Source organism: Copidosoma floridanum, unplaced genomic scaffold (genome assembly GCF_036245765.1).
Source record: "Copidosoma floridanum isolate Cflo_tuat_1 unplaced genomic scaffold, Cflo_Japanese_pri ptg000030l, whole genome shotgun sequence".
NCBI classification, from domain to species: Eukaryota; Metazoa; Arthropoda; class Insecta; order Hymenoptera; family Encyrtidae; genus Copidosoma; species Copidosoma floridanum.
The window spans coordinates 3,496,595-3,507,484 of record NW_028321907.1 but is presented as its reverse complement, the minus strand read 5'-3'; the positions used below and the strand labels follow the sequence as shown (position 1 = coordinate 3,507,484).

The 10,890-nt window shown below is 42.5% G+C and overlaps 1 long non-coding RNA gene across 1 annotated transcript in view; it reads right to left on the bottom strand.

The window, feature by feature from the left end:
• Positions 1-5,415: 5,415 nt before the first annotated feature.
• LOC149373429 (uncharacterized) overlaps positions 5,416-10,890 on the bottom strand; it is a 68,999-nt gene continuing 63,524 nt past the window's right edge. The window contains exon 5 of the long non-coding RNA XR_016293335.1: positions 5,416-5,648. This is a non-coding gene — a long non-coding RNA (uncharacterized LOC149373429). The remainder of the gene's footprint in view (positions 5,649-10,890) is intronic.

Below are 10,890 nucleotides of genomic sequence, written 5' to 3'. Positions count from 1 at the left end.
AGTGTAAATACCTCATGAGAGGTGAACACACTATAATATTATAAAAAAAAAAAAAAAAAAAAATGTATATATAATAATTATACCTCGTACGCGTGTACGCTACTAACCCCTTATCGGGCAAAAGAATCAGCGCACTATTTGCGCGTTAGCTCTCGTACGTATACAATGTACAGGTATGATGTGGATGTATATTTACTCGAGAGACGATAAAGCCAACCTCTGATGCAGAGGCTTAGCGTGTGTGTGTGTGAGTGTGCGCGCCTCTTACCGATCTTTGTACTATAAACTATACGATACTCTATGTGTGTACACATACGCTTGTATACGGGTAGGTACACTTATACAAGTCTTACGATGAACGAAGGAAGGAAAAGGGAGACGCGAACATGGCCAGAAAGAGAGAGAGAGAGAGAGAAAATCCGCGGAGGACCTCGGGAGGAGTTGACTCTACTTGTATATAAAAGCGTACAGGTAAATGTATATGGGCCCTTTCACTAAAAATGGTTAAATGAGATTTCAAACATTTGGTAGTTGTTGTTGTTTTTTTTAATGGTAATCGACAACAAAATGCTGAAGAGATGAAAAAAAAGGCACACGTGTGAAAGTGCCATTTTCAAAATGAACGAGATACAATAAGGGCATTTAGCCTTTTTTTTTCAGCAAAACGATTATAGAGCCAAAGTTTTCGTGAAAAGATCCATGTGTACCCATACGCACAGGCACGTTAAATGCTGTTGCACGTCAGTGAGAGAGAGAGAGAGAGAGGGAGAGCCTGTGCGCGTGCAGTAATACACACACGTACGTTTGGGAGCTCCGCAATGCCGGTTACGTCGGATCGGCGTAGCGGCTCTATAGCGGCTTGAGCTTGGACCGTGAGCCGAGCCGTATTACTCGATCCTCTCCAAAGGAGGAGGAGGAGGAGCTGGATAAGGTGGAGGCGAAGCTGCAGGAGGAGGAACGAGGGGAGCCTCGCGATGCGAGCGAGAAAACCCGTTCGGCCTGTCTGCGTCTCCACGTATGTGTATATATAGTAATGCGCCCGTACATCACATACCTACACATATGGATGCCTTTGGATGCAGTACCGCAGCAACGCAGCTGTGATATTTACCGATGACGCGTGGATATTCTTTTTCTTTTTCTTTTTTTTTTTTTTTTTTTTTTTTACTTTTCCTCTCCACTGCAACTTTATTTCCTTTGGTCTTTGTTTTTGTCATTGGCACACGACGTCCTCGTTACGGTGCTTCATGTGTACGTGTGCGAGTTCACCTTGCAGCCTGCTGTGCTTGTACTTTGATTCTTCTTCTTCTTCTTCTTTCGTTGTAATTTTCATTGAAAAATGGTTGTGTATTTATCGAAAAACAAAAAAATTATGCATCGGCAGTTGCGTTGGAAACTGGTAAATCACGAGTATTGGCCATGACACGACACGCGCGTCCGTATAATAAAACCGAGTGTCGAAATATTTCCGCCCCGATCCCTTTAACGTCCAGCTGCTCAATAAAAGGATCAAGCTGGAGTACAATATAATAATTGGCACACGGAACGCCTCGAAGGCGGCAATCGTCATTATATGCGTACGCGCATAGGTACACCCTTTATATGCGAGCAATACTTGCACGACAAATATCGTAAGGTATACATACATACATACATACATACATATATATATATATATATATATATATATATATATATATATATATGGGTGAAGCGTCCCGATTTATAATACATTACAACAGCGTTTAGGTGTAGGGTCGATATTGTACACTTAGTCATCCAAACGCTGTATATCTATCCAATGTAATAAACGTAATAATGTAAGATAAGAGGCCAATGAATGAGCACAGCAATTTCGGAATAACTGTTGAGGTCAGGGGAGGAGGAGGACTGTGTTACAAATCCCTCGTGTGGCCAGGCCCGAGAGCCGGACATATGATAATGACGATAATAAAGCGAGGATCCACTGGCTGTGGGAAAAATCCGAGGAAACATATAAGAAAAAGGGAAGAAAAAAATTTAATGTAATTAGTGTGTAGCTATTTTATTTAGTCAAACGGTTAAGAGGGAATTCTAAAGCGTTGCGAGATGAAAAATGCAGAGGAGGAAAAAGAAGACGATTGCTTCGAGATAAATGAAGTACAGTGGAGAGAGAGCTTTCATTATTTTTTTGGGTACCGGTAATAACAATTCTGGCCTGAAAATCTGGCTCTTGCGTATGTACCAACGACAATTTTGGTCGTCTTTAACTAGCTGTTCGACTAAAAAAGAAAAAAAAAACGTATCACCGGCCGAAAGAAAATCTTACTGGTTGTATAGAATAACGGCAAAAAGACCTATATATGGATATGTTGCTCGGATTGACAATGACTTACTCGAGTGCATTGTAATAATCGAGAAATTGAACAAGAAATACATCAAAACTCAAGTGGCTCTCTGAAACACGTGCATATTCCTGAAAAAAGCATCATTTCATCAACAAAAACCGGGTTGGCTTTTGAATTTATTCATCACGCAGTTGGCTATTATTTGCCCCATCTATGCATTATGCATATAAAGATATACCCGTAGCTCTCAATGTGTGTGCTGTGAAGAATTTACGAAAATCGCTTCGGTAATGCGCAGAGACACTCGATACTTTTCGAGATTTTTGTTTCCCATTTTATGCTGTACTGCGACTGCAGGCCGGTGTCGATATGGACTATTAGCAGTGTATATCCGATGTTTGTCCGCGTGCAGCTCTTGGGAAAGTGTTTGCGGGCTTACCTTGAGAGGAGGAGGGGGAGGAAGGGAGAAAAAGGAAGCAGGAAACTAACGAAGCTAATATTATTATATACACGGAGTATGGGCATGGGGGGGGGGGGCTACCTGCCTCGAGGGAAACCCAAATTTTTCAGCTGCAGTGTGCGTGACTGGCGGGCTTGCTGTTTATTGCTCTTTTCGGTCTGCGTGTGCGCGTGCGTAAGTATATACACAAGGTAGGTGGGCACTACGGTTGTGCCGTTTTAACAGGATTCGGAGCTATGATTTATAATTTTCATGAAGATCCGAAATAAAAATTTTGCCGGCGTTTTTTTTTGACAATGCCAATCGTAAACGCAGTCGGCGCTCGTACCTTTCGGAATAGGTGCGCGTCTATGCGCATATACACGAGTAGTTACGTGAAAAATCATCTCTTATAGAGTTCTCGTGGCAATCAAAAGTGTTTTTTTTTTTTTTTTTTTTTTTTTTTTTTTTTTTTTTTTTTACATGAAACTTGCAGATTTATAAAAAAGGTAATTTACTTCTCGAATGCCAGAATTGCTGTCAATAAATTTGGGGAATTTTCAAAGATTACTCGTCACTTTAAACTTGTGTAACTTTTTTTTGACTTTAAAGCTTTTTTTTTTTTTTTTATCAATGACAACGTTTTCTTATACGTATAAAAGGGCTACATCAGCACAAAAAGGGTTTACATCGAGTAAGTCAACGCATAATTTACAGCAACTTGTTTTTATGTAACAAAAAATACAATTAAAAAGTACATCATATACATAACTTAGTTGAGTAACATACGCAATTAGTCTTTTCGTTTTGGACTAGAAAGAGATACAGCGAAATGATGTAGATTTTTCTTAATTTTGTTTCTAGCTGTATCAACTTTTCATTACGACCACGTTTTTCTTTTTGTGGAATAACTTGTGTACAGGCACACGGGGACCATACGGTTGAAATTTCGGAGAGCCGAATATAATGCAAATGCGCTTCCTCCCCGTGCAATATATAACTGTCAGGACGAAGAGAAGAGTAAAGGAAATTTTTTCGAAAAACAATAGCAGTTTACAGTGGGGGTCCCCCTTCCACCCCGTAAAAGGCATTTCTCAATCCCCCTAAGCCCGCACCACCACAAACACTACTACTACCACTACGTACCGTGTACAGTGTGTGCGCGTGATATATATATATATATATATATATATATATATATATATATATATATATATGTATATCTGCATAGAGCCATTCCCCCATCAGCTGTACTTATGCTTACCACCTACGACACACATATACCTGAAGCAGGTCTCCGAAGGAGTGTGGCGTCCGAGCGTCCCGACGATTCATATCCTTTTTCACGCGAACAGGGTCGTAAACGCCCGCATATGCTACTAGTACTCGGCTAATCTTTTCCGCTTACTGGAAAAGTCACGAGATTTTCGTTAAATCTCTCTCTCTTTTTTTTTTTTTTTTTCCTAATATCCTTTTGTCCCCCCGTGTGGACGAAACGCGCGCATAATTCCGGCGCCGATCGGGAAAGGTGTTTCGACGTCGTTATTACTTTGACTCCTCGGGAAGCAGAGGAATTTTCTTCTATGGGCCCATCTTGTTTTGATAAAAGTAGTTTTGTCCAATTACTTCCCGATGCAAAAAAGGTCCAGTGCCTCGTGAGCGATTTATGTATGTTTATAATCACAACTTTAAAATATATCTAAGGAAGCATGCAGTTAATTTTTTTTTTTTTTTCTTCTTTATCAGATACTCTTGAAGCCTCTATCCGTATAAATAGGCCAGTGTACCGAGAACCGCCTGCTCGACGTGAGTAATTAAAAAATAGTTGGCTGCTACGTGTCATTCGCCAAGAGCGTAGCTAACAATTTACACATGAACGATTTCTTATACAGCAATGGTATCAATATTCCAACGTAACCAATGGTTTTTCTTCTCGAAAAGAAAACCAAAGCGATAAAATTTAACGGCTCCCCGAACGAGTACCGATCCTCCGATGCCAATGATTATTTAAAATACCGATCGCGTCTCGGCACGATCCGCTTGTTCGTCGTAAATATCGTTAAAAAAAAAAAAAAAGGCCGGCTAACGAGTCAACAAACAGAGACGCTGGACCTCGTTTTTATGGACATCATCCAAGCTGCACTCGCATACAATATATTATTATGTGCTTGGTTCGTCCCTTCCTCCCTACGCGTGTATATATTTTCCCCGGTTGAAATAAAAATTTTTTGAAAAAAATCCCCGCGTATAATAACAGAGACATATATACACACGCGAGATCGGAAAACCATACAAGTAAGTAAGTACATGTATACACGCGAGGAGCGCCTCCAAAGGAAGATACACACACACACACGCGCGTAGGTATATACTTATAGTTACTTTCTCCACGCGCGGGCGAAGGAAAGAAGCGGCGTCCTTTCCCAGAATTTCATTTCGCCGCGGCGCGTGTGAGCGAGAGAGCGTAATAATATTACACATCCGGCGGGAGCGCGTACAGGTAACGAGGCGCCGTTCGCATAACGTTATCGCGCAACCGATTATCTAACGCTCTCTCTCTATGTGGCCGACGCCGAGTAATGGGGCCGTCCTCCCCCTCCTGCCGCTACACCATCGCCTCCTCTTCTCTCCACAGCGGTTTCTCCGGAGCTTATAAGTAGTGTGTAAGTACGTGTGCGTGGTAAGTGTGTATACAGTACACATGTGCGGCTCTAATGCCTTTTCGGTGTGTGTACATTACCGGCACTTGTTACTTGGAGGAGTGATTCGTTATTGCGGTTTTTTTTTCTACCTCGCCTTGGCTCTCTCGACCGTACCTTTGTTTCCTTTTTTTTTTCTTAGCCGATTTCCTCTTTCTTTACTTCTGGATGACAGGTCGATGTCTGGAAACAAACAAAAAACAAAAAAAATATTTATTTTTTCAGCAAAATTAAGTTGGGCACATCATCACGATGAAACAGAGAATCAGAGTTGCTTGTGCGCGATGACATATTATATAATATGATGTCTTACTCGTTAAATTAAAAACAAAAACTTGATTGAGTCAAGTACAATTGGCACGCAAACTCGATCCTCTGCACTGTATATAATTATGTATCAGCTCGTGATTGCACGTCGTAATTAAAGATTCCTTTATCCAATTATCCTTTCAACGCATCTGCATCAAGAAACAGGATAAAACGTCATTTTCATGTAGTAAGTATACCGAACATAAAAATCAAGTTGCTGCCAACGAAAACAAAAATAAAAATAAAAATAAAAATTTAAGAAGAAATTTAACTTTTAAAAAAACATTTTTTACAAAACAATTAGAAAATAAAGAGAAAAACTCACTTTTATAAAAGATCGGTAAGTGTGGAACAATATTACCAGGCTTTGGCACAATTATTTTGGCGATTGTTGAACATTTTTTTCTGAATAAAATGCATTTTATAATGTGGAAATAATTTTTATTCATAACTATAACTACAATACAACACTGAGACAAAAATTTTTTGAGCACTAGTAATGCATTAACGCATTCTAGGAAAACCTATTACAATTGTAATAAAATATTTAAATTTAAAATAAATTTACCATTGGTGTTACGGAGGTAAAAAAATATAATATTTATATCTACTGTAAATTTTCCATCAGTTCCCAAGCTTACTCACCGAAGAAGCATCAGACTTATATTTCCGGCATCGAAATACCAATAACAGGTACGGAAAAACAAAGCACATGATGATCAAGCCTAGAGTTACAAGTTTGCATTATTAGCAAATAAAATGCATAGCTCCAACGAAGATTGTTTCACTCGTTTTAAAAACAAATCACAGAACCGCGTATAATTTACCGTTATAGAGTTTTCCCACACATTCAATGAATAATACAATTTTCCGGCCCATCGCTCGAGCGAGTGTTTACACGCTGGACGATCTATAGCAACCGATTTGTAATTCGAATAACCAAGTTTTCCTTTTTTGCGAACGGAATAGCGAAAAAAAAAAAAAAAAAAAAAAAAAAAAAAAATCTTGAAAAACATCTCAAGTTCAGCGCTGCCGCGGCGTGCGAATCCACGTGCTCGCGGCGTCCCATCAGCGCGAAATAAATAAAACCCAAAAATTATAAAGTCGCCACGCCGCGTTTCCCACGTACTTCGCTACACATACACACACACGCACACACGAAACTCATTCTCACCCAAGTACAAACGCGTTGTCTACTTATATGCATTATAATAATATTATGCACGAGCGCTCGCATAGTCGTCGCGCAAAACAATAATAATGATCCGCACGGACAAGAGCAGATAGCCATGTATAATAATAATAATATTACAACAACCAAGAGTGGAAAAACGGGCGCTGCGACATATAGTTTGCGAAACGCCGTGTTCTCTGGTGTCGTTATACCGGTCGTATAACAACCAAGCGTTGTACCAAAGTCAAGGCCAAGGCGTTTGCAGTATATACATATACACCTACTACCGGTCGCTTATGCAACGTCCCGATTCGCGGGGCCGCTCTCTCTCTCTCTCTCTTGTGCTTATTACACACGTATATACATATTATATACGTGGCACCCGATCGCGAGAGCGAGATCGCGGTTAGCTCGAAACACACCTATAGGCTGTACATACACGAGTATGTCTATAGCGTGTACGTGTGTTACGTATAACAGTTTCGCGATTTATTATGCATCTACGGAGACCGTTTGTTTGCGAGCGCGCGTGTGTTGCAACTAATCACCGACCTTGAACTTGACCGGAATAATGTTTTGCAAGTCGCTTGGAAGTGCGGATTTCGCTGAGATTTGCGGTTTCGTTTTTTCTTCCAATTAGAATATTAATTTAACGCACGAGTCATGTATGTACCTATACCTACGGGCTGGAATGAAATCCATATACGACAAACAAGTTCGATTGCGTGATTCACGCTGCTTTAGTGCCGTGGTCTCCTCTTTGGAGCGACTCGTCGCATTAAAGAAAAATCGTAAGTAGCGAGCTAAAACGAACAAAAAAAATTCCAAATCCAACGATCCCGCTGACGTCATCCGGTGCGAGTTTAAGCGCGCGCACGCACATCACCGTGACTTTGCTCGTCACCGTCTTTAATTAGCCGCGAATTCGTGAGATTGTCGCATGAGCGCGCGAAACTCGCTTTTACCGTTACACCTCCTCTTTTTTCGCTGGTTTCTTGACTCGCTTCGCGCTGCTTCCCCCCCCCCTTTTTTTGTCCTCCGCTCGCAGTCGGAGTTACGAAAAATTCCTCGTAATAGTAATATTAAAACTAAAAAACATCGCGAGATCGCGGCTGTCGATAAACAGCTTTATTTTATATATAACCGATCTGTTTTCCGATACCATTCCAGCCGGGGGGGGGGGGGCGTTAAACGTATGCGCGCCGGAGGCCGATTGAGCAATGAAAGCGTCAACCGCCCTGCGGAGCGTCGAGTGAAAAGCAAAAAATCCTTTTTTTTTTTCCTCCGTCAAAGGAAAAGAAGAAGAAGAAGAAGAAGAAAAAACAACCAAAACAAACGCGCGCGAGTTATTTGAAATTCTAACGGTTCGTCATGTAACGCGTGCCTCGCTGAGAAAACAACAGCGCGATTTTCCTATCTACGTATACGTGTATATATACGTACGCAACGAAAAAAAAAAAAAAAATTAACTTTCAAGGATTCAAATGGCCTTACGCAACCCACTTGTGTAAGTACACGCGCGCGTTCGTCGACTCGTGGCTATAGAGAAAAAGTCACTTTGCCGGTCACTGCACAGAAAAAAGAAAAAAAAGAAAACATCAATTGAAAAACTCAATGGTACACCTTGGCAAGTGTACAGGTATACAGTATGTATATCGCGTGAACGTTGAATTTCGAAAATCCCCCCCGAAGGAGGAGGGGAGCTAGTTTAAAAATAATTTACGACGCCGTGTGAACACGTTGCGTGAAAGTTCGTTCCACCTTCCCAAAGCAGGGACGCGTATACATACATTAAGCGAAGGAAAAATAAGAATAATCATAATAATATTATACAACTGTGTGTGTGTGTATTTCGAAAATGGGTAACCCACATCAGTTGGCGCTCCGTTCGGTGGCCGCTGCAAGGCCATACCGTCCCTTCCTTCCAAGCTGTACATGCTCGAGTTTTGTGGAGGGCCACGTGACGTAATTCCGTAAGAAAGTCTCGAGTGAATTTTCCCATAACGGAGGAGCGCGCTGTTAGGAAAAAAAAAGGATTTCCAAACGTTTTATTACGCACAGCCGAGGAAAACAAGACCTTCGAAGGGCCATTTTTTTTTCCTCTCTTTTGCCCTGACGCAACTTTGGCGTACAATAAATTCGGATTCGATGAGATAAATACTTCAGGGAGGGTCCCCGATTTTTCAAACGGTCGGTGGTAAAAAGTAACGGTGAACCGTTTTAGTTTTAAACATAGCACCATAATATTATATTTCGGGGGAGCTGTAAAACTCGCAAATTGCCATTATACGAGGGAGCCATTATAAATCAGGGGCCGCTCTCCGCGCGTGGATGTACATCGAAAATTGAGCGATTGCCGAGTTGAGTGATTTACTCCGATCGGCAATGGAACAAAGAAAAAAAAAAAAAAAAAAAAAAAAAAGTTGCGCAATTAGATGCTATAGATGTATAGTGTACCTGTAACAGAGGTCTCATCATCACTCTGCGTTTGGCCTCCCGTACCCACTGCCAATTTCCGATGAAGAGAGGCTCGCGTGCACGAGATGGTACATTATATAAGCGTTGATCTCTCGCGCGCAGGCATCAGCTAGGTAATCGCGAAAATAACGAAACAATATTCGCACGTGAAAATGGAGGGAAAACCCCCCTCGGGTGATCCGTTCGGCCGAGAAAGGAGGCGAAGAAGAAAGAGCTCAGGTATCGGCTGTCGGATCTCTCTCACCGTCAAGAGTCCGCGGATTCATCAAAGTCTCTGATTTCTTTCCCCCCACCTCCCCCGTGGGGTATGTGAAACACCAGCAAGTACAAGTGTGCACATGCATGGTGGGTACAACCACTCGGGGTCGGAGTTCACGAGCGTGGCTCTAATCGGTAGGGTGTAATCGCGAGCTTCGCATCGAAAAGGAAGGAAAATACGGTAAGCACCTTCTTTTCCTTGATTGTTCCCCTCCTCCATACCTATCGATCCACCCCCAGCCGTTTCCCTGTATGTACGGGGGAAGGTTTGTTTTTTTCTCCTCTCCCGTGCTTCTTACTCCGAGTTCACTGGCACCGCCAAGTTCCGGTCGTTGCTCGAGGCACCCGAGAGAGAGAGAGACGTTAATTCGTCTCGACCGTTTCGTTACGCGCTCGAGTTGTCGTCGTCCAAGTTTCCGTACAGTCCGGCCTGTCTCTTTTTTTTTCCTCTCCTCCGACGGCCATCGCCGCCGCTATTTCCCTCTTTTTTTCTCTTCCACGGCACAGTGCTGTTGCCGGACGCCTCTTTTCTGCCCCGTCATTTTGTCGAGCTATGCCTAGATACGCCACCATCCGCTCGCCGTCGCATCGTGGTTACGCAATTTTCTCCATCCGCGGAGAGCCATTACGGCACAGAGCCGACCGGAGCGGTGCACTGTGGTTAAGCGTCCTAGACGTGCACACCGTGTATAGTTTGCGTGAGCTTTTGCGCAAACTTATATACACATATAATCCTGTGGACGCGTGGTGCAAAAAAAAAAAATCTTTGGTTTCATCAAAGTGTTGTATCCAAAATGACCACTCCTCCGTTTTCGGTTGAGGTGTACAATACTCGTCCACCAGAGCTGGACGTTCCAAGGACACTCTACCCCGTAAACGCAGATTCTCAGGGGATTGTCATTCGGATGGACAACGGAATATCAATACTGCGAACTAATATATAAGAGCCTTCCTCGTTATCTCCCCTTACGCGTGCACCCAGCGGAGTCCTGGTCGTCCCCGAGTACAATCACTCGCACGGCCGGATGCACGTCCTATGTTGGCTAATAAAAAAAAGAACCCACCGAGCCTCGGCGATGTCAACGCGCCGCGATTTCTTTTTTTTTTTTTTTTCTTCCTCGGACCCATCACCGACCACCGACGGGGTCTAGGTCGTAATGTACCGTCCGAGCGCACGTCCGCGATGACGAAATACACCTACTCCTG